Source organism: Symphalangus syndactylus, chromosome 17, assembly GCF_028878055.3.
Source record: "Symphalangus syndactylus isolate Jambi chromosome 17, NHGRI_mSymSyn1-v2.1_pri, whole genome shotgun sequence".
Lineage (NCBI taxonomy): Eukaryota > Metazoa > Chordata > Mammalia > Primates > Hylobatidae > Symphalangus > Symphalangus syndactylus.
In genome coordinates, this window is record NC_072439.2 from 70382114 (window position 1) to 70406033 (window position 23920).

Here is a 23920-nt window from a genome sequence, read left to right on the forward strand (position 1 = left end):
ATACCCCAAAATGTAGAAGCCACTTTAAAACTGGGTAACGGGCAGAGTTTGGAACAGTTTCAAGGGCTCAGAAGAAGACAGGAAAATGTGGGACAGTTTGGAACTTCCTAGAGACTTGTTGAATGGCTTTGACCAAAATGCTCATAACGATATGGACAATGAAATCCAGGCTGAAGTGGTTTTAGATGGAGATGAGGAACTTGTTGGGAACCAGAGCAAAGGTGACTCTTGTTATGTTTTATCAAAGAGACTGGTGGCATTTTGCCCCTGCCCTAGAGATTTATGGAACTTTGAACTTGAGAGAGATGATTTAGGGCATCTGGTGGAAGAAAATTCTAAGCAGCAAAGCATTCAAGAGGTGACTTGGGTGCAGTTAAAGACATTCAGTTTTATAAGGGAAGCAGAGCATAAAAGTTCGAAAAATGTGCAGCCTGACAATGTGATAGAAAAGAAAATCCCATTTTCTGAAAAGAAATCCAAGCTGGCTGCAGAAATTTGCATAAGTAATGAGGAGCCAAATGTTAATCTCCAAGACAATGGGGAAAATGTCTTCAGGGCATGTCAGAGGTCTTCATGGCAGCCCCTCCTGTTACAGGCCTGGAAGCCTAGGAGGAAAAAGTTGTTTCGTGGGGTGGGCGCAGGGTCCTCATGCTGTGTGCAGCCTAGGGACTTTGTGCCCTGCATCCCAGCTGCTCTAGTGATGGCTGAAAGGGGCCAAGGTAGAGCCTGTTTAACCTGTTTTGATTTGGAGAAGCACAGAAAATGAGGCACACAGAGATTCACATAAAGATGCCATGTATTTGGGGAGCAATCTGCCTGTGTGGAAATAGAGAAGGAGAGAGCTTATAGACTATGAAGCCTGGAAGTTTACAATTGCCCCTTACCCTGAGCAGAACTTCCTGAAAAAAAGTTAACAAAGGAAATAATAAATAAAGTAAATATATACTAGTAAATAAAGGCTGCTATTAAATAAAGGCTACTGTTGAAGAATCTGAAAACATCAGTAGAAATTTATTGTAAGAGAAGAGTATAGAAGTGGGAAACAATATTTACCGTCAAATAAAAAGTAATTGCCAATAGGAAAATGTTGCACAGAACACATTAAAGAAAACCCTTTGAAAAATTCAAACTAAAGAGACTTTTTATAAAGATCATATATAAAAATAAACAACAAAAAATGATAATTTTGAAAAAGAAGAGCAATTAAGGGAAATTAGCTCTTTCAGATATTAAAATATTTTATAAAGCCTAATATTTAAATTTATGCAATATTAGGATATAAATAGTGAGAAAGAATAAAGGAATAAAATAGAAAGAATAAAAATTAACATGAATATATATATATATACATTAACATATGATAAAGATGACATCTCAGTTTTCTTGGGAAATTGGATAGCCACTTGGAAAAACTTAAGTTGAATCTCTACTTTATATCCTAACAAGATATATCTAAAATGGATCATATTTTAATGTTAAAAAATAAATCTTAAATGTACTAGAAGAAAAATTGAATACCTCCTATAAAAGCTAAAAGACAGAGCATTTCTCAATAGCAAAATGTACCATAAGATAATGTCAAAATAACAAGTTAGGAATGCATTTGCAATACAGTTCATATCAAAAAGGGCTAATCCCTTTAATACAAAAAATCAGAGAAAAAGATAATGTAATCAATGGAACAAGATGCAAAAGACACCAAGAGGCATACAGTGGAAATAAAAATAACTATTAGATGTATGAGTTCTGTGTCACTCTAAATATATGACTTATAAGTTGGAGCTACCATGAAATATCTTTTTATTTATTAGATGTTTAAAACCTTAAAATTTTAATAACAGAATCTGTCAAAATGTGGGAACACACTCTTACTTTGCTAATGGAAAGGTCAATATATATAATTACAAGCAAGAGAAATTCAAACGTTCAAACATCTAATTACAAACATGTATGTCCTCTGATGTTTGACCTAGCAATTTAATTTATATATATTTCCATGTATGTAAAATTACATCTAGACATATGTATTCTTTCAACCACTGTTTGTAATAGCAAAAGACTGGGAACAACCCAAATATCCATTAAAAGGTGAAGGTTTAAATAAATGATGATACATTCATACAACAGAAGGTAATAAAAATATAAAAACAGACTAAAATAAAGTCTTCTTTATGCTCTAAAGTGAAAGGATCTCTATGATATATTATGTAAGGAAGCAAGGAGAAGGATTTAACAGTTTTTAAATCTCTGCTTTTAATGCTGCATATAAGGAGCTTGGAAGTCACCACTCCAACCAGTTTTCTAACAAGTAAAAAAGCGGAACAGACTGAAAAATAACAAATTTTCCAGGATTCATCAGAGAGGTGAGGATACAGAACAAACTGCTTCCCACAAGATTGGAGAGACAGTAAGATGAATACAGGGAGTCATGGGCTTACCACAGCAGAGACTTACAAGCAAAACGGCTGCAGGAACCAGTGCCAGGTATAAAAACCTGAACTATAATTGATAAATTGCTAGAGGCTCAGAGATTACAAATCTGAGACTTGTATATCCCAATGGAATCCTGTCAAGAAGAGGTGGGGTATGTGAGTTTAACCTGCAAGAGTATGACCAGGTTCTCATAGTAAATACTGGAGGAAGACTTCCCTTGTGTTTCAAGTACAGGGAGAAGAAATACACCAGAGTACTCTGCTCTTTAACAAGGCCTGCCCTCAGGAGAAGCTATTCAAACAAAGCCTTGTCTGCTGAGGTTTTGTAGCCTAACTGACATGTGGGAAGGGAAATACCCAAATCTAGCCATCTTATGTCATGGAAAGGAAAGGGGGAGGGGGTGGCGCTGAGAAATTGAGACTATTGGGAGGTTCATAGTCCAGAGACATAGTCCAGAGGCTCACTAAAACATTGAGATCTAATCATAAGACTACAGAATGGTTTCCCTCCCCCCATCCCTTAACAAGATATTATTAAGGCCTATTTTCAGCAGTTCCATTTACATGGTAAATCATTTCTGACTATGAAGAAAAAATTACTAGGAAAAAAGGAAGAAACAGAGTAAGCATCAGAACCAGGTAAGGCAGGGATATTGAAATGATCAAACCTGAAATTTTAAACAACAATGAAAAATACGCTAAGGGCTCTAATAGATAAAGTAGACAGCATGCAAGAACAGATGGGCAAATGTAAGCATAGAGATGGAAACCCTAGGAAAGAAACAAAAAGAAATGCTACAGATCAAAAATACTGTGACAGAAGTGAAGAATTCCTTTGATGAGCTTATTAGGAGATTGGACACAGCTGAGGAAAGAATCTCTGCGCTTGAGGCTATAACAATAAAAACCTTCAAAATGACAAGTAATGAGAACGATACAATAGCTAAAAAGAAATTATTTAGGCAGTTAGTGAGGGTAAGTGTATTAGTCAGAGTTCTCTAGAGAGACTGACTAATAGGAGATATATATATGGGAGTTTATTAAGTAATATTAACTCACACGATCACAAGGTACCACAATAGGCCATCTGCAAGTTAAGGAGCAAGGAAGCCACTCTGAGTCCCAAAGCTGCAGAACTTGGAGTCTGATGTTTGAGGGCAGAAGCATGCAGCACAGGAGAAAGATGTAGGCTGGGAGGCTAAGCCAGTCCAGCCTTTTCACATTTTTCTACCTGCTTTGCATTCTGGCTGCGCTGGCAACAGATTACATGGTGCCCACCTAGATTAAGGGTGGGTCTGCCTTTCCTAGCCCACTGACTCAAATGTTAATCTCCTTGGCAACACCAACACCCTCACAGACATACCCAGGATCAATAATTTGCATGCTTCAATCCAATCAAATTGACACTCAGTATTAACCATCACAGTAAGAAAGTCCTCTGTAAGGCTTCCCTTTTAACAAAAAGCAGCCTCAAATCATTTTTGTTTCTAACAAAATGCAGCCTGAAAAATCAAACTGCAGATGTAGAAAAGCAAGCTAGAAGCTTTCACGGGTAAATGCCAGCAGCTTTGACAATAGGAAAAGGCTACCTGGAGGCCAGGCATGTTCAACATGGGACTCCATCTTCCCTTTCCTTTGTCAACTGTGTGAACTGTAAGGAACAGACATAATGGCACAGGCCAGGTAGAGAACTCATTTGCATGATAAAAAGATTAGGGTGGGGTAGCCAGCTTCTTCATGTGCTATGTAAATGACACACCTGTTCCAACTGACCAATCTTTTGGACACTACGTAAATCAGACACCACCTCCTCAAGCTTGTCTATAAAAACCTGTGCATTTCATCACAAAACTGGAGGACCCGCTCGGGAGCCCCTCTCTCTCTGCAGGAGAGAGAGGTATTCTCTTTCTTTTGCCTATTAAACTTCCACTCTTAAACTCACTTCTTGTCCTAGATTTCCCTGGCATGAGACAACGAACCTTAGGTCTTTACCCCAGACAATGATGCTGCTTCAAGAATGACCAAAAAATAGAAAAAAAAAAAAAAAAAAACAGAACAGAATATTCAGGGAGTGTGTGACAACTATAAAAGGTGTAACATCAACAGAAACAGAACACTAGAAGGAGAAAAAAAGTGAAATAAATAGGAGAAATATTTAAAACATAGAATTTTTCCCAAATTAATGTTGGACACCAAATCACAGATCCAGAAGGCTAAGGGAAAATGAAGCAGGATAAGAGCTAAAATCAAATATAAAAAAAAAATTCTGAAAGAAGTGAGAAGAAAAATCACCTTATTTTTAGAGGAACAAAGATAAGAATTATATCCAACTTCTCCTCTGAAACCAGGCAAGCAAGAGGAGAGTAGGGTAAAATTTTTAATGTCTTGAGAGGGAAAAAAATAATAATCTCACCAACCTAGAATTCTGTACTCTGTGAAATTACACTACAAAAGTGAAGGAGAAATAAAGACTTTCTCAGATAAACAAAAATTACAGTGGTTTATTACTGCTAGACCTGCTTTGCAAGAAAAGGATAGGGAAGGAAAATAATATAGCTCAAAAACTTGGATCATCATAAAGAAAGAAATAACACTGGAAAAAAATAACTAACAGTAAAATAAAAACATTTTTCTTATTCTTAATCTAAAAGATAATAGTTTGTTCGAAATAATAGCAATAGTGTATTTGCTTATGTATTCTAATATATATATAAATTTTTTATATGCTTATATGTAATTGGGATGAATAATAGCAATGATACAAGGAATGGAAAAGAAGTATCAAGCTTATTTTGTTATTATAGGGTACTCATACTACCTGTGAAGCAGAATAGTGTTATTTGAAAGTGGACTTGGATTTGATGTATATTTCAAACTAGGGCAACCACTAAAAAGTGTAAAAAGAAAGAAGTATAACTGATGTGCTCAGAAAGAAGAGAAAATGGAATCATAAAATGCTCAATGAAAACCACAAAAGGCAAAGAGCAGAAAACAAACATAGGAACAAAGAACAAAGGCAGCAAAGGAAACAGCAACAAATATGGCAAATATTAATTCAAGTATACAAATAATCACTTTGAATATCCATAGTCTAACACAATACATTTACAAAGTTGGATATTAAAATAACACATCTTATTAGAACATGTGGGATATAGCAAAAGCAGTGCTTAGGGAGATATTTATAGCATTGAATGCATATATTAGAAAAAAGGAAAGATCTAAACTCAAACATCTAAGTTCCCACTTTAGAAAACTTGAAAAAGAAGAGCAAATTAAATCCAAAGTAAGCAGAAAAATAGAAATAAAAAAGAGGAGTCATTAATGAAATTCAAAATATAAAATCAATAAAAAAAACAATGTAACCAAAAGCTGGTTCTTGAAAAGATCAATAAAATCACTAAGCTCTAGTCAAGATAACTAAAAACAAAGAGAGAAGACATCAATTACTATTATCAAAAAGGAATAGGGGATATCACTATATATTGCATGAACATTAAAAGGATAATTAAAGAATACTATGAACAGGCTGGGCATGGTGGCTCACGCCTGTAATCCCAGCACTTTGGGAGGCCGAGGCAGGCGGATCACAAGGTCAGGAGATCAAGACCATCCTGGCTAACACGGTGAAACCCTGTCTCTACTAAAAATACAAAAAAAAAAAAAAAAAAAAAATTAGCTGGGCATGGTGGGGGGTGCCTGTAGTCCCAGCTACTTGGGAGGCTGAGGCAGAAGAATGGCATGAACCCAGGAGGCGGAGCTTGCAGTGACCCGAGATCGGGCCACTGCACTCCAGCCTGTGTGACAGAGCAAGACTCCACCTCAAAAAAAAAAAAAAAAAAAAAAAGAGCACTATGAACAACTTTATATGCACAAATTTGCTAACTTAGATGAAATGAACCAATTCCTTGAAAGACATAGTTTGCCAAAACTCACACAAGAAGAAATAGAAAATCTGAATAGTCCCAGGTCTAGCAAAACATTGAATCAATTAATAACCTTCCAAAACAGAAAGCAGTAGGCCAGATGGGTTCACTGGTGAATTCTACCAAACATTTAAAGAAGAAATTATACAAATTATCTTTAATATTTTTCAGAAGATGTTAGCAGAAGGAATACAGCCTAATTCTTCCAATAAGAGCAGCATTACCCTAATAAGAATACCAGATAAAATTATTATAAGAAAAGAAAACTAAAGAACAAACCAATATCTTTCATAAACATAAATGCAAAAATCCTCAACAATCTATTAGCAAATAGAATCCAGCAATGTATAAAAAGTTATACACCACAATCAAGTGGGATTTATTCCATGCAGGCAAGACTGGTTCAACATCTGAAAATAAATTATTGCAATCCATCACATTGATAGGCTAAAAAAGAAAAATTACATGATCATATCAATAGACCGGGGGGAAAGCATTTGACAAAACTAACATAATGAAAATTCTCAGTAAACTAGGAATAAAGGAAAACTTTTGTCAACTTGATAAAAACGATCTACAAAAATCCTACAGCTAACATCATACTTAATGGTAAGAAACTGTAAACTTTTTCACTAATATCAAAAACAAACCAAGGATCCTCTCTCACCACTTCTTTGCAATATTGTGCTGGAATTCCTAGCTAATGCAATAAAACATGAAAAGGAGATAAAAAGTATACAAATTGGAAAGTAAGAAATAAAATTGTCTTCATTCACAGATGACATGATCATCAATGTTGAAAATGCAAAATAACAGTAAAAAACTCTCCTGGAACTAATAAGTGATTATACCAAGATTGCAGAATATGAAGAATAAGCTTAGTAAATTGTTTTCCTATATATAGCAATGAACAAGTGAAATTTTAATTTAACCATATAATCCAAATCTACATGCAGAAAACTACAAAACTGATGAACATCAAAGAACTAAGTAATTAAATATTTTATGTTCATGGATAGAAAGACTCAAAATTGTCAAGATGTTAGTTCTTCCCAATTTGATGAAGATCCAATGCAATCTCAATAAAAATTCCAGGAAATTATTTTGTGGATATTGAAAAATTAGTTCTAAAGTGTATATAGAGAGGGAAAAGACCTCAAATACCCAATGTAGTATTGGAGGAGAAAAACAAAATTGGAGAACTGACAAGACCCAACTTAAAGACTTACAATAAAGCTACAGTATTCTAGATAACATGGTATTGGTAAAAGAATAGATGAATAGATCAGTGAAACAGCAGGGAGTCCAGACACAGACCCACACAAAGACATCAACTGACCTTTGACAAATGAGCAAAGGCAATACAATGAAGAAAAGATAGTCTTTTCAACAAATAATGCTGAAACAACTAGACATTCACATGCAAATAATAATAAAAGATAAAAGATGTAGACCTTACACTCTTCACAAAAATTAACTCAAAATAGATCATGGATCTAAATGTAAAATGCAAAACTATAAAATTCCTTGAAGAAAACGTAGGAGAAAATCTAAATTGCCTTGGCTTTGGCAATCACTTTTTAGATACAACAAAACATCTTCCATGAGAGAAATAATTGATAAGCTAGACTGTATTAAAATTGAAATTTTCTGCTCTACAAAAGGCAATGTCAAGAGAATGAGAAGATAAGCTAATACTAAAATAAAATATTCTCAAAAGATATATCTGATTAAAAAACTGTTATCTAAAATATACAAAGAACACTTGAAAGTCAACAATAAGCAAATAAACACCCCAATTAAAAATAGTTTAAATATCTTAAGAAGCACCTCACCAAAGAAGATATACAGATGAAAAATAAGCATATAAAAAGATGCTTCACATCATATCTTTAGGGAAATACAAATTAAAACAACAATGAAATACTACTACACACTTATTAGAATGGCCAAATTTCAAAATGGTGATTATATCAATAGCTGATGAGGATGTGGAGCTGCTGGAACTCTTATTCATTGCTGGTGGGAATGCAAAATAATATAGGTACTTTGAAAAACAATTTGACAGTTTCTTACAAAACTAAGCATACTCTTACCATATGATCCAGCAATAATCATCCAGTAATAATGTTCCTTGGTATCCAATCAAAGGAGCTGAAAAGTTACACCCACAGAAAAATCTGAACATAGATGTTTACTGCTGCTTTAGTCATAATTGCCAAAACTTGGAAGCAGTCGAGATGTCCTTCAATAGGTGATTATATCAGTGAACTGTGGTGCATCCAAACAATGGAATATTATACAGCCCTAAAAAGAAAAAAGAAATGAGCTGCAAGCTATAAAAAACATGGAGGAATCTTACATGCATATTACTAAGTGACAGAAGCCAATCTGAAAAGGCTACGTATCACATGATTCCAACTATACTATATTATGGAAAAGGCAAAACTGTGGAGATAGTAAAAAGATCAGCGATTGGCAAGAGTTGGAACAGAGAGGCAGAACAGAGGATTTTCAGAATAGTGAAAATACTCTGTATGATATTATGATGGTGGATACATTGCATTATATATTTATCGCAACCCAAAGAATGTTCAACACCAAGAGTGAACCCTGATGTAAACTAAGGACTTCGGGTGACCATAATGCATCAATGTAGGTTTATCAATTGTAAAAAATGTACCATACTGGTGGGTAACGTTGATAATAAGGAAGATTATATATGTGTGTACGTATATGTGACAACAGGGGTTATATGGGAAATCTCTGTACCTTCCTCGCAATTTTGCTACAAAACTAAAAGTGCTCTAAAAAAATAACACCTAAGAAAAGTAACTTGCACATTTTAAAATAAGCAATGAGTCAAAGAAGAAATCATGAGAAAAATTAGACAATACTTTCAGAAGAGTCTAAATAAGACCCAATTCACCAAAACTTATGAAATGTTTAGCTATACAGTGATAAAGAGAAATTATTGCTGCTAATGCCTGTAGTAAAAAGAAAAAAGATTCTACATCAATCAATTCACTTCCCACCTTGAAACACTGGAGAAACAAGATCAAACTAAACCTAAAACAAGTAGAAGGATAGCAATAATAAAGATTAGTATAGATCGATAATAATAAAGTAAAACGCAGAGAAACAACAGAGAAAATCAATGATAGCAAAATCACATTGTTTGAAAAGATCAGTAAAATGACAAAACCTCAAGTTAGATGTATGTTTAAAAACTGGGAAGATTCAAATTACTGAAATCAAAAATGAAAGACAGGACCTCTCTAGTGACCATACAGAATAAAAAAGAGGAAAAAGGAATCCTTTGAGCAATTGTAGGATAACAAGTTAGATAACAGATGAACAAATTACTAGAATTACATGAATTACTGGAGCTACTTTCTCAAGAAATAGAAAATCTGAGAAGTTAGTTTCTCAGATCAGACATATCATAGATAGAGATTGAGTTAATTATTTTAAAACTTCCCACAAAGGAAAATCCAGGCCCAAATTGTTTTAATGAATTATACCAAATATTTAAAGAAAAATTCATATAAATTATTCACAAATTTCTCCAAAATATAGAAGAGAGACCACTTCCTACCTCATTCCATTAGGCCAAAGTTGCCATGATACAAAATAATACAAAGATATCACAAGAAAAAAAGCTACAGACTAATATATCTTAAAAGTATGGATGTAAAAATCTTCTACAAAATACTAGGAAACTAAATCTAACGACATATGCAAAGGATTAATTATACACTATGGTCAGGTGGATTTTATCTCAGGAAAACAGATTGATTCAACATCTGAAAATGGTGTAATACACCATGTCAATAGAATAAAGGACAAAAACCATATGATCATCTCAATAGATACAGAAAAAAGCACTTGACAGACTCCAACAACCTTTCGTGATAAGATCACTGAACAAACTAGAAATATACAAGAACTTCCTCACCTGGTAAGGGAATCTATTAAAAACCCACAGCTCACATCACACTTAACTGTGAAATAGTCAAAGCTTTCCCCCTAAAATCAAGAATAAGACAGGATGTCTGTTCGCATCACTTCTATTCAACATTGTACTGGAGGTTCCAGACAAAGCAATGAGATAAGAAAATAAAAAGCACGTGGCTGGGCAGGGTGGCTCATGGCTGTAATCCCAGCAATTTGGGAGACCAAAGTACATGGCTCGCTTGAGACCAGGAGTTCGACACCAGTCTGGGCAACATGAAGAAATCTCGTCTCTACAAAAAATACAAAAATTAGCTGGGCATGGTGACACATGTCTGTAGTCCTAACTTCTCAGGAGGCTGAGGTGGGAGGATTGCTTGAGTCCTGAAGATCGAGGCTGTGGTGAGCCATGATCACACCACTGAATTTCAGCCTGGGCAACAGAGTGAGACCCTGTGTCAAAATAAACAAATAAATAAATAAACTAACAAATAGCAGGCATCGCTATTGAAAGAAACATAAAATATCTGTTTGCAGATGACATGATTTTGTGTATAGAAAAATTCTTAAAAATATACTTTTAAAAACTATTAGAACTAATAAATATTCAACAAATCTGCATGATACAAGATGAACACAAAAAATTATATTTTAATATACTAGCATAGAGCATGCAAAAGTGAAATTAAGAAACAATTCCATTTACCGCAGCATCAAAAAGAAAAAAATGCATAAGAACAAATTTAATAAGTGCAAAAGTGATATACTGCAAGCTAGGAAACATTTCTGAAGTAAAAATCTAAACAAATGGAACGATATCTCATGTTCATAGATCAGACATCCTATTGTTTAAATGGCAATACTCCCCAAGTTAATCTACAGATTCAACTCAATCCCTGTCTATTAAAAAAACAAGGAGTAGAACAATGTATATTGTTCTGTGTTACTTATATTTCCGTAAAGAATGTCTAGAAACATTTATAAGAAACTAATGAAAGCATTTATGTATCATAATGGTTGGGTTGAAACTGGATAAATGTGGGGCAGGGTGACTATATATATTGTTTTTCTTTTTACACCCTGCATTATTTTTTAAAAGTATGGGAGAGGAGCAGGAGTGGAAATTATCTTGCCCCACTCTAGCAGTCTGTAAGACAGACAAGCCTGGATTCATAGAATCAGACCAGAATGACTGACAAATAAGCAGTGTGTGGAGGTAGTCTTCATAGGATGTGTGGCCGCCCATTACTTTGAACTTCCAGAGAATATTACTAACATCCATTGAAACAGGAACAAGTAAAGGGGAGAAAGCCCAGCTTACTTAATCCAATGGGATTTTAACTTCTTTATCACTATCCCCACAGCAGCTGTAGCAAGGGCCCTCACACATCTCTCCAGTCTTCCTTCTCCTCACACTGTCACCTCTTATCCAAAATCAGAGGAAACCTAGAGAAGGTAGTAGATTTTATCTATGAATGAACCTGCTGTGCAAAGGAGAAAAGATAGGGAAAGACTGGGAAAAAGAGGAGAGGAGTCTGCAGGAGTTCCTGCTGATTCTTTACCTACCTTGGGTACCACAGGGCAGGAGATAAACTTTGGAGAAGAGCCGCAATTAACAAACGCCACTTCGGCTTTGATCTACATTTAATTTGTTCACATTTGAGGGTTCAGATCCAAAATGAAGAAGGGTTTTATGGCTGAGTATTATTTCATTGTATATGTAAACCACATTTTCTTTGTCTGTTTATCCACTGATAGACACTTAGTTTGATTCCATATCTTGGCTGTTGTGAATAGTGCTGTAATAAAGGTGGGAGTACTGGTACCTCTTCACCATACTGATTTCCTTTTTATGAATATATATACCCAGCAGTGGGATTGCTGGATCATATGGCAGTTCTATTTTCAGTTTATTGAGGAACTTCTATACTGTTTTCTATAGTTACTGTACTACTTTAGATTCCTCCCAACAGTGTACTGGCATTCCCCTATCTCCACATCCTCACTAGCATTTGTTACTTTTTGTCTTTTTGATAATAGCCATGTTAACTTGGGTAGGTAATATCTCCTAGTGATTTTCGTTTGTATTTCCCCGACGATCAGTGATATTGAATAGTTTTTCATATACTTCTTGGCCATTTGTATATCTTCTTTTGAGAAATGTCCATTCAGGTCTTTTGCCCATTTTCAACTGCATTAATTTTTTGTTTTTTTGCTATTGATTTGTTAGTTCCTTACATATCCTGGTTATTAATCTCTTGTCAGATCGATAGATTGTAAGTATTTTCTCACATTCTGTAGGTTGTCTTTTCACTTTATTGATTGTTTTCTTTGCTGTGCAAGAGCTTTTTAGCTTATTGTAATTCCATTTGTCTATTGTTTTGTTGTCTGTGCTTTCGAGATCTTACCCCCCAAAATCTTTGCTCAGACAAACGTCCTGTAGCATTTTCCTAGTGTTTTAGTAGTTTCGTAGTTTCAAGTCTTATAATGAAGTCGTTAACCCATTGTTAGTTGATTTTTGCATGTGGTGGAAGATAAAGATCTAGTTTCATTTTTCTGCATATGAATATCCAGTTTATCCAGCACCATTTATTAAAGAGACTGTCCTTTCCTCCAATGCATATTCTTGATATCTTTGTCAAAAACCAACTGAGTGTAAGTGTGTGGATTTATTTCTGGATTCTCTATTCTGTTGCATTCGTCCAAGTGTCTGTTTTATGCCAATATCATGCTGTTTGGGTTATTATAGCTGTGTAGTATAATTTGAAATCAGAGCGTGTGATGCTTCTAGCTTTCTTCTTTTTGCTCAGGATTATTTTAGCTATTCAGGGACATTTGTGTTTCTATACATATTTTATGTTTTTTTTATTTCTGTGAAGAATGTCATTGGAATCAAGCTTGAGCTTGTATAGAGATTTTAACAATATTAAGTCTGTCAACTCATGAGCATAAATTTCCACCTTATCATTTGCAGCAGGATGTGTAGAACTGGAGATCATTATGTTAAGTGAAATAAGCCAGGCTCACAACAACAGATATCACATGTTCTCATTCTTATGTGAGAGCTATAAAAGGGGGTCTTATGGAGGTAGAGGGTAGACTAGGAAGGGAAAAGGGATGGGGAGATGAAGAGAAGTTGGTTACGGAGTACAAAGACATGGTTGGATAGAAGGAATACGTTCTAGTGTACAAGACTACAGTAGGCAAATTATAGTTAACAATAATTTATTGTATATTTAAAAATAGCTAGAAGAAAAGAACTTTAATATTCCCAAGACAAATAAAATGTAAATGTTTGAGGTGAGGGATATCCCAATTACCCTGATTTGGTCATTATTCATTGTATACAGTTTTCAAAATATCACATGTACCCCCAAAATATGTAAAACTGTTATATACAAATAAATAACAAAACTAAAAATAATAGCTGTGCAAACATTTTTAAAAGGTTTTCTTTAAATGACTTTCACATGAAAGTAGGAAAGGACTCTCTGGAGTCCTTACCATCTTTATGTGAGAAACACATTGGTCCCAGTGCTCTCTTTACCTTTCTTAGTCCATCCTTTCACTCTGTACATCTTTCTGAACTCAATGAATTATACACTATTGCTGCTTAATTGCTTTCAGAGATGGACCCCTGCACAGGTGGGAATGGATGTGTTCACATATGTCAGAGTGAGAATGGCATGGCCAGGTGTGCCTGCCATGCAAGGTACCAGCTGCCTGAAGACAAAAACATTTGTGAAGGTGGGAAACCGAAACTGATGGCTTAACTGTGTAATTGTTTGAAATTTTGTGGTAATTCAGTTATAAATAGTCAGAACAGCTAGGAGAAAAGGTGTTTTCATTTATTCTTAAAAAGGAACATTTAAATTCTTATTTGATCATTTGAAAGCTATTTTTATACCATAAAACTTCAGTGAAATTCTTAGTAACATTTTAAAAAATGACATAGGATAGTTCCAGACTTAATACTTTTTGTTTCTCATTCTGAAGTGAATTCCAGAATTAATATTTCAAAATCTTCTATAGCCACATAGGAAGTTTTTTATTATAGGCTACAGAAGGTGGGGATAACCTTTGAAAAGCAAGTATATGTAAATGAGTGTTTTCAGAAGTCAGGAATAATTAAAACAAAAAAGAAGGAACTCTATAAATACAAAATTACACATTTGTCTTTCCTAGAACTAGCAAAACAGACATACTTTAATTCAAAGATTAAATGGATAAATTCTTCCCTCACAAGAACTGATACATTAAGTCATTTCTCTGGGGCAGTCTTGTCAAAAGTCTCGTTTTAATAACTTTTGAGAAATCACTTTTTTATCATGATATTTTCATGAAATGAGAAACCATTTTTATCATGATATTTTCATGAACTGAGAAACTATTTATTTGGAGTAATTACAAAAGTAATTATGACTTATGGGACTGATAAAAATTATGAAAAATAATTAGTAATGGAAATTTGTGTTTTCATTTTTTTCTTTAGGTTAAAATTAAGATGATATTTTCTGTGGATTTTTTTTTTTTTTTTTTGAGACAGACTCTCGCTCTTTTGCCCAGGCCGGAGTGCAGTGGTGCTATCTCGGCTCACTGCAAGCTCCGCCTCCCGGGTTCATGCCATTTTCCTGCCTCAGCCTCCCGAGTAGCTGGGACTACAGGTGCCCGCCACTGCGCCCGGCTAATTTTTTGTATTTTTTTAGTAGAGACGGGGTTTCACCGTGTTAGCCAGGATGGTCTCGATCTCCTGACCTCGTGATCCGCCCGCCTCGGCCTCCCAAAGTGCTAGGATTACAGGCGTGAGCCACCGCGCCCGGCCATTCTGTGGATTTTTTAAACACACTTTTCTAACAGAGAACATCTCTGCTTTGGTCCTCTGTTTCCACAGCACCTATCTAGTTCAGCACCTGGCACAGAATTGGATCATCTTAAATAAATATTTGAGGAAAACTGACAAATGTTTGCATACATAGATATGTATATTTATCTGTCTACTGCCTTTCACACTTCTATTTTAACATCTGATACATTATTTATAGAAAATCTACCCTCAGAATTACTGCCTGCCTATTCTATTACAAATACATTAGAAGAATGAGTATTTCTCTTAAGCACCCTGGTGGGGATGATATGTAGTACGGAGGAAGAACCAGTTTAAAAAAATGCCGAGACCTATCCCCTTAAAGAGAGGAAGGAGAGATCACCTGAGCCACACAACTGAAGTTACACTGAATAGAATTGACTATTGAGATCAGGAAAGAGAGAGGGTATCAGTGTCTAAGTGACAGTAAAGTGTCTTGTGACAATCATATGTATAATACAAACCATGGATTGCCAAATACGAAGGCCCTTATCTGCCTTGCCCATGGCCACACATACTAATGTAAATCAAGGAGATAGTCCTAAAGACAAATTACAATGACGTCTTCCCTGTATTATAAGGAATAGATTAGGCCAATTTTTGTTTCATTTTCTCTTTTTCCTTATTAATAGATACTAGTAGGTTCTAATAGAAGTGTTTGAGAGCATAAGACCAACACTAGCGGTAATGTCATAAGCAGTCAGCTTATTCACAAATACTCTTTATATAAAGAATATGGAACCTATGTGGTACTAACTGTTACAGTGGATGTTGGGGGTGGGGGTCAAGTGCGAGCAGGTGCATTAGTCCATTATTGTAGTTTGTCAAAAAGTCATCCTTACAGCTCCTAAGACATAGCTGTTGTGTCTGTCTTCCTGCAGATATAAATGAGTGTGCTGAAGGTCTTTCTTACTGTGGCCACCGCTGTGTAAACTCTATGGGATCTTTCACTTGTGCCTGCCAAACTGGCTTTGAGCTGGGAGCTGATAGAAAACAGTGTTACAGTAAGTGGCAAAAGTCACAGCCCAGGGAATGTGTGGCATTTTACAGGTATTAAACAGGAGTAATACATAATAGAATTACATTGTGTGCCTTGCTAAAGCAGGAGCTCCTGAGAAGGATGTGGATGGAGGCTTAAAAATCCAACCCCTTTATTTTATAGATGAGAAAACAGAGGCCCAGAGTCAATGGAAAATGGTTTGCAAAATAATCTGTAGTGTCGTTAGCAAGGATTAAGCTTCAGGTTTTCTGACTTGGGGCTCTGTTGAGTTCATAGATCTTTGTGAAAATTCTGCCTTCCTTTATCAGTTCTGCCATGCAATATTTATTGAACACTAATAACTCCAATGTAAAACTCAAGAAAAAGGAATGAGCAGGAGTGAAGGAACCACCATATAAGAGGCAGCTCTAAGCTGCAATACTATGCCTCATGCATTGGATGTTCTAATGAGAATCTTCCACATTGGCCCTCCCTCTCCCTCCCTCATTTCCTTTCTATGCCTATTGAGCAGCTCCTTCCTGCTTTGTCTTTTCTTCCACTGATTCATTTCCCTATCCCTTCTCTTCAAAACATTCATGATCCATATCATATAACCTTAGCATCTTCTTCCCTAGGCTCAGTTATACAACTAAATATATCCCTTTTTAGGAACATATTAAAATGTTAATATGCTGAGCGATTACTATAGTTGCTATTACAACTATATTCTCCTCACACGTCATCCCCACTGGTCCACTACTTAATCTGTAGATGAGCACACTTTCTACTTTACTAAGCTTTACTCTATCTGATACAAATTTCCTCAAGTTCAATGTTTTCTACCTCAACATTTTCCATCCTCACCCATCTCTCCTTCTGTCCTTTTTTCAATGACAGATTTTTTTTTCTTATTTTTATGGCTGATTTCTCCACCTCTGCCTCAGTACATCAAGAGACAGAGGTCTTGGTACATCAACAATTCATTTTTCTTCTTCATCTTCTTCTTCATCTTCAGACTCTATCTTTCTCTCAGTGACTTCCTTCTTTCTCCAGTTCACAACTATACCTTACCAGGTAAATTTTACTATGTTGAAAACATAACCATGCTAACTGGTTTTGCTTTAAATTCAGGATCATAAATCTTAAATGATTAAGCAGCATGGGTGGGCAAACATACTGTCAGAATATGTCTACTTTTACCTTCATCAAAATAAGTGTTTAACATCTCTTTCTCTTCCAAAGCTTTATATCACCCTCCTTTTGACCTTTGTCCTCATCTCATCTCTTAGGTCATCAAATAATAAATGCAAACTATCATCCAAGGTAACAATTAAACCAAAGTCTACCGTAGATTCACATGGAAAGGCTTCAGTCCTATTAATATGAAGCAGGTAGCCCTATTACTGTCAAAGGTTATCTTCTCCATGGAGCTTTGGGTTCCATTCTGTCTTCACATCTGAAGATCTTTGCTTTTGCAATTATCTCCCTCTTTTCTGAATTATCAGTTCTTTCTTCTGCATTACTTTCATCAGCATAACAACATGGCCAAGTATCTTCTGTCTTTAAAGTACTTTCACATGAGTCCATATTTCATAAAAGCTAATGTCTGACTATAGCCAATGTCTCCTCTTTCTCATATTGCATTCTCTCATCAGCCCATACTAATCAAGTTTTCATCTCTACTCTGCCACTTGTCACCCATGACCTCTATGCTACCAGATTGGACGGTAGCTTCTTCAATTTTATCCTAATTGACCTCAGTAGTTTTCAACACTTCTGACTACCCTCATTCTTCTTGAAACACTCTTCGCTTCTGTGTTACTACACTTTTCTAGTATTTTTTCCATCTCTGGCCCTTCTCTCAATGTAAAATTTATCCAACTGCTCTCCTTTTAACTGCATGTGAATATACCAAACTATTCCACATCACTACCTGCATAACTGGTAGGCATTTCCCACTTGGTAGAACCAAAACAGAAATGCTGATTTTGAGTCTGAGTCCCAAAGAGCCTTTTCTCAGTTCTTCACATATTAATCAATCATCCGTTTGGTGCCAAAGTCAAGAACTCAGTGACAAAAAATTAATAAGTGACTGAACTAGGATTTGAACTAGAGTCTTCCTGCTTCAGATATAATATCCTTTCAGCTTCATCATGTGTTTATATACATTATGTCTCTTTATTAGTTTTAATGAAGGAACAAATAAAGATGGTGATATATAAAATAAATATTTAAGCTTTCTTACCTGAGCTCTTTCATGAAGAGATATTATTAGAGTAAATAAATTCCTCATTCTTCCTTCCGACATAAAATTCTATGTGTCTTTAATTCTACGCTCCTTAAGGTCTGTTGGTATATTTTTATTGCTTAAAGACTGCATTTTTGCTACAGTGATATTTGCCTTTTAAAGAGCAAACTAAATAAGATGGGAGAGAAATTTGACTACTAATTAAGATACAACTTCCTCTGAAGTCAGGCTATTTTTTTAATGCCCTAAGGAGTCCTTTCAGGCCGAGAAATGTGTGGAAGGATTTTTCTTTGCCTTAAATATTTTGGCTTTTTAATGTGACCAGAGGTTTAGGGGATGAGTGTATTTTTCAAGTGTATGAAATTAAACCTCTTGCAATCTGACTGGTGCTTCCTCAGTTATCAGGAAAGAGGGGGTCATTATTGATAAGTTAGGAGGTACATACAGGCTTTCTGTAGAATTTACTTGGGAAAGAAATTTGCTCTTGAGTCGAATACATTTGGTAGAAGTTTATTTTTACATTTATTTTCCTTCTGTGAATATTTGGCTAAGCTCTTTCTGCAGTCCTCACCAGACCTCAATATTTACTAACTGAAATACAAATCTTTCCTAGTGAAACTGATCTTTTGAGTTGTTTCAAAAGCTGTAGATAGAGTACGTCCTTTTAGACCATGATGTAATAGATATATACATATATATATTATATTGTATTCTTTTTTTTTCTTGAGATGGAGTCTCCCACTGTCACCCAGACTGGAGTGTGGTGGCACGATCTCTGCTCACTGCAAGCTCCACCTCCCGGGTTCACGCCATTTTCCTGCCTCAGCCTCCAGAGTAGCTGGGACTACAGGCGCCCGCCACCACGCCCAGCTAATTTTTTGTATTTTTAGAAGAGACAGGGTTTCACTGTGTTAGCCAGGATGGTCTCGATCTCCTGACCTTGTGATCCGCCCGCCTTTGCCTCCCAAAGTGCTGGGATTACAGGTGTGAACCACTGCACCCAGCCGAGTATGATGATATTTAACAATGAATTATGTGCCCATCATCTAAAGTACATTTTGAAATGATACTTTTTTCTTTTTTAGAGAACAGTGTTTTATATTTATGTGGTTTTTTCTCAGCAGGTCTCAAAACACTTTGCAGTATAACCATTGAATCTTCATAGTGTACTGTGAATTAGCTATCGTTGTCTTATAGTTAGAAATTGGAAAATTCGACATACAGCACACTTCCTTCAAATTACCAAGCAATATGTAATATAGTTTAACTATTTCACACATATTTAATGTACATCTTATTAAGCAAACAATATATTTGCTACTTATAAGAATGTTTTAAGTATGATTTTTAAAGTACTATAATAAAAACATTTTTTATCATCTGAATCAAAGAATCAAAATCTCAGCTTGCATCTAGTAGGTGGGTATGGATCTGAGTTTGCACTTTTTTTAGTCCCATATATCTTTAAAGAAGTGACCATGGTATCATTTATATTCAAATCAAATTACCACCAGCAGTCTCAAGCTGTATTGATGCAATATCACTGGAAAATAGCAAGAATAAGAGAAGCCTATGTAAAAATTGTCAAATGGATACTTTTACCTCTCCTCCCCCCTCAAAAAATCAATTAATATTACAAATTTATTGTAGTTTTCAGTGTTTTAAATATAACCTAATCCAGGGATCAAAACTCTAACACCAACACAAGACAGGCAATAAATATAAATGTGTAAGACAGGCTAAGCATAAAAGATAGGAAATTGTAAGGACTGTTTTGAACTGGAGAGGGAGTTTTGGGCCTAGAGAGGACAGCTATTGCTTGATTGCTTGCCTCCAGCTAACTGTCATCTAGAGGGAGTGTGATGCCAGTGTACTAGACCCACTGATTTATTCAATAAGTGCTTACTGAATACCTACCATGTGCCAGGCGCTGTTCCTAACACTGTAGATACAATGATAAACAAGTCAGGCAAAGTTCCTGCCTTTATGGAACTTAAATTCCTACAGAGGAGATAGAAAACAGGAAATTAATCAAAGAAATGTATACTATCATCTTATATAGTGTTAATATATAATGAGAAGATCCAAGAAAAAGGAGCAGTAATAACTAAGACCCTAAGGTAGGGCTGAGCTTGATGTTTTAGGAAACAGAAAACCAGTGTGGGCTGGAAAAGAATGAACAAGGTGTAGAGACAGTCAATGAGAGCAGTAGGCAGGGAAAGGGAAGAATCAGATTATACTAGACTTGGCCGTAGCAAGGGGTTTGGATTTTATTCCAAATGTGACGAGAAGGCATTGGGTAGTTTTGAACAAACAGTAATATCATATGATTTTCACTGTTTAAGGACTACTGTGGCTACTCTGTAGGGAATGGACAATAGGGAGTGTCTGTAAAAGCAAGATTAGAGTCATTCAGGTGAGCTATGGTGGTGGCTTCAATTAAGCTAGTAGCAGTAGATTTGAGATTTATTTTGCAGAGAGAGCTGAGATGAATTGCTAATGTGGATGTGAGGAAAAGAAAAATCAAGAATAATTCTTAGTTTGGGGCTTTAGAAAACAGGTGAATCAGAATGTCTTTTACCAAAATGTGGAGTCCAATAGAAGAACAGGTTTGGAGGTGAAATATAGGGTATGTTTAGAAATCATGGGTTCTATTTCTGCTGTGTGAAGTTTAAGGAGCCAAGTAGAAATAACATGTAGGTAGTTTCTATTTCCTAACTAAATAGAAAATCCTAGAAGTTTATGGTGGTCAGAGCTTGAGTGGGCAGCTCATCAAGATGTAAATGTCAGTATTTAAGCCATGAGCAAGAATGGGGTCACCTACAAAGGGAGGATGTCTGGAGGAATAAGCAGGAGGAAACTGAGACTGTAGACTCCAACATTTAGTAACTAGAATGTGACACAGAGACAGGAAAGACTGAAAAAGAATGTCCAGTAAGGTTTAAGGACAACTTGGATAATGTGATTTTCTGAAGAACAAAATAAAAAAAGTTGGGAGAAGTAAATGGTCAGTGGTATCAAGTGCTGCTAAGAACTAGGCAATGTGGCAGTAAATGGAGAAAAATGTGGAATCTAGGGAGGGTTATCTTGCCTCTTAATTTATTTTTTACTTAGTAAAATTAACCTTTTCAGTATATAATCATATCAATTTTAACAAATATATAGATTTCTGTAACCACCATTGGAATCATGATTAAGAACAGTTTTGTCAACCCCAGAAAACTCCCTTGTGCTACCCTTGGCTTGTCACTTATTCCCCATCTCTAACCTTTGACATCTACTTGATGTGTTCTCCCTCACTGGAATTTTGTTTTCTTGGGAATATCATATAAATGGAATTAAACTGTGTGTATCCTTTTATTCAACATAATGCCATTAAGATTCAGCCAAGTTGTTGCTCATATGAAGAGTTCTATTCTTTGATGAGTATGGATATACTATAGTTGGTTTATTATTCACCCATTGAAGGACATTTAAGTTGTTTCCAGGTTTTGGCAATTATGAAGAGAGCTGCTATAAACATTTGTATATAGGTTTTTATATGAACATAGTTTTAAAAAACATTTTTCTCTTCAGTAAAAACCTAGGGCTGGAATCACAAGGTCATATGATAGGTGTATATTTAAGTTTATAAGAAACTCCCAAGCTATCTTTTGGAATGGATGTAACGTGGGTTATTGGCTTTAAAAAAAAATAGGAGACCTTTAATTTGTGATGAAATGGTGGAAATCCTAATATTTTCTCAACTTTTGTAACACCTTGATAATCAAATCCCATATAACTGCAGGCCACTAGTTTCCAAACCTTAGTACAACTCAATCCCTCTGTTAACAGTGGGAAAAAAACTGAGGATCAGAGATTTAAAATAATTGAAGATTACACAGCTGTAAAGCGTCAGATCTTCCAACTTTAAATGTTGTGTTTTTTTCTATTATGTCATACTAAGTTCTCTTAGGAAAAATATTACACTACATTTCAGTGGAATAGATTACATTGCTTGTCAAATTATTTTCTCTTTTTCTTTCCTTTTTTTTTTTTTTTTGACAGGGGCTTGTTCTGTCACCCAGGCTAGAGTGCAATGGCAAGATCACAGCTTAATGTAGCCTCGACCTCCCCAGCTCAAGCAACCCTCCCAGCTCTCAGCTTGCTGAGTAGCTGGGACTACAGGAACGTGCCACCATGCCCAGCCAATTTTTTATATTTTTTCTAGAGACAGGGTTTCACTATGTTACCCAAGCTTGTCTCAAACTCTTGGGCTCTAGTGATCTGCACACCTTGGCCTGCCAAAGTGCTGGGATTAGAGGTGTGAGCCACCAGGCCTAGCTATTTTCTCTTTACAAATGATATTATACAGGAAAACATCTCTGAATTAGAAAGCTTTGATTCTTACCAGCTCTGCTACCTTAGGCAAGTCTTTTATCTTTTCTGAACCTCAGTTTTCTGATCCTAAGCAAAAATCATGTTACTTTTATGACTTATAATATTTAGATTAATAAGTACATATGATACCTTGCATAATATAGACTGGCTTTTACAACCAACAGTGCCGTAAATGTTACTGAATTGATTTCATGTCAATTGACCTTACTTTTCTCTCTAAGAAATGATGGAGATTAATTTGATAGACTCTAAGATACCAAATATGGTTCATAAATATGTAAAAATGTCTCTCTATAAGAATGGCAATAGCAAGCATATGTCAGAAAAAAACTTCAATTCTGTATCAGAGAGATCTGTGTGTCCCTATCACCACAACCAGAGACATCATTTGAAATAGGTTTCTCTGAAGAGTATATGTTAATGTATCACGAAAAATATCAATTCCCTTCACTAATCTTTCCTTTAGCTTTCTAATTTTGCTTAGTCCTAAACTAGCTGTTTCTAAACCCAAAGGGGTTCTTATTTTTAACAATAAATTGATTAGCATAATCCTTCTTTTGTTTATTCAATCATTCAAAACCTATTTTGAACATCTGTTATGAGCTGGGGAGTGCGATGATGATGGTGCAGTGGGCTGGGCACAATGACAGGGATGTGCCCTGGGTGCTTGGGAGCATCTGAGGCTGCTCTGTGCCCTGGACTGGCTGCTGGGGATTAGGCCGGATGATTTCTGGAACTGTAGTGGATGTCTAGGCAGTTTATTGGGTAATATATGCCTTCAACGAGTGTCACAATCGCAAATACTCTTGTCTTGTTTTTTTTTTTCCTCCAGCTTTTTTTCTTCTAAATGATTCACGAGTTAAGACTTAGAGGAAATGAATCGATGTAGACACTCTCAGTAAGAAGGGGTGTGTTCAAACAACATAAATAAAGACCCATAGACCTTCTGTGGTAAAAATGGCATTCAGAGTATCTAAAGTCCATATTTTAACATGGATTCTAAACATTTTTGTAATTCTTATTTTGTCACTTAGAAAATGAGAGACTATAATACCTGTGTGCTCAAGACAATTGGCATTCATCTGCTGAGGCTCAGGCCCACCAATATGCCTGAAATTAGTAGCATGTACCAGCCAA

The 23920-nt window shown here is 35.6% G+C and overlaps 1 protein-coding gene across 1 annotated transcript in view; it reads left to right on the forward strand.

Annotated features, from left to right (window-relative positions):
• Positions 1-23920, forward strand: part of LOC134732839 (EGF-like and EMI domain-containing protein 1) — a 633219-nt gene that overhangs the window by 521213 nt on the left and 88086 nt on the right.